The sequence below is a fragment of the Octopus bimaculoides genome, chromosome 1 (assembly GCF_001194135.2).
Source record: "Octopus bimaculoides isolate UCB-OBI-ISO-001 chromosome 1, ASM119413v2, whole genome shotgun sequence".
NCBI classification, from domain to species: Eukaryota; Metazoa; Mollusca; class Cephalopoda; order Octopoda; family Octopodidae; genus Octopus; species Octopus bimaculoides.
The window spans coordinates 112,211,564-112,213,050 of record NC_068981.1 but is presented as its reverse complement, the minus strand read 5'-3'; the positions used below and the strand labels follow the sequence as shown (position 1 = coordinate 112,213,050).

The following is a 1,487-nucleotide window of genomic DNA, read 5'->3' as shown; positions in this document are numbered from 1 at the left end:
CTACACCAGTACCGGAAGTTCCTATCTTCTACACCAGTACCGGAGGTTCCTATCTTCCTCACCAGTACTGTGACTGTCTCCCATGAACACTTCTAAAGATTTCCCACCCCCACTTAGGGTTTTATCCCCTACGTAAGGTAGAGATCATATGGTGCAAAATACGATAGCATAGTGTTGCTGGCTGAAAGGAATGCTACTGATTGTTATGTTTTCTGCAAAATGCGAGCTTTCTTTTCAGGTACATGACGCTGCCGTCCCCCACCCCAGGGTCTCACGGGTCCATACCTCCTACACCCTCAAGGTTGGCACTCTTAGGCACACTGAAAGGTAGGTCTGGTGAGATTGTTCAGATGCTTGAACGGAGACATGTCAATATCTGCTGCCTCCAAGAAGTAAGGTGGAGAGGATGTTCCGCTAGGTTCCTCACAGCAAAAAACACAGGTACAAGATTTTCTGGGCAGGAAACACAGATGGGGTCGGGGGCGTGGGTATACTTCTTGCAGAGAAATGGGTGGATAAAGTAATCGAGGTAGTTAGAGTATGCGACAGAATACTTAGGATTAGATTAGTCCTACACTATGGGTTAGTAACAATTATCTCGGCCTATGCCCCTCAGCCCGGGCTACCCGACGGACAGAAAGACCAATTTTATGACACCCTCCTGCAGACTACCTCATCGACGAATGACAGGGACCTTCTCTTTGTGGCTGGTGACTTCAATGGTCATGTAGGACAACATTCAGGGGGCTTCTATGGCGTACATGGAGGCTATGGTTTTGGAGTTCTGTGATGCAAATGACCTTATGGTCTGCAATACTAACTTCAGGAAACCTGCCAGTCACCTAGTCACCTACCGTTCTGGCAGGCACACTAGCCAAATTAACTACATTCTCACCAGGAAAAGGGAAAGATGGCTGCTTAGAAATGCCAAAACCTTCCCAGGCGAAAAATGTACCCAACAACATAGACTAGTAGTTAGTGACTTCAGGATCAGAGCTAAGTGGCTGCCTAGAAGACGACCAGCTTGGAGGAGAAGGATATGGAAGCTCAAAGATCCTGCGAATGGACAAAGATTTAGAGACTTATTACTCAAAGCCTTCGACGAAATAGAGTGGGATGTAGCTTCACACAATGTAGAGGACAACTGGACGTTTCTATGGGACAACCTGCTGAGGGCCACCGACGAGATCTGTGGTTGGTGCAAGGTCCTTTCTCGACCTAAAATAACGTGGTGGTGGAACAAGGAGGTAGACAGGGCTATTAGACAAAAGAAACAGGCTTGAAAGGACTGGAAGAACGGTGGTAGCAGGGAATTGTACCAATCTGCCAGAAGGGAAGCTAGGCGACAGGTTTATTTAGTCACAGGGGAAGCAGATAAGAAAAGATTTGCCAATGTTCTGCACCGTGAGGACCAAAGACTTGAGGTATTTTGTGTTGCAAGACAGTGTAAGAGAGAGAATAGTGATATCGTAGGAGAGAAATGTGTT

General features: G+C 46.9%; 1 protein-coding gene across 6 annotated transcripts in view; it reads right to left on the bottom strand.

The window, feature by feature from the left end:
* Window positions 1–1,487, bottom strand: part of LOC106880055 (F-actin-uncapping protein LRRC16A) — a 507,909-nt gene that overhangs the window by 384,768 nt on the left and 121,654 nt on the right. The gene's annotated exons all lie outside the window — the stretch shown is intronic.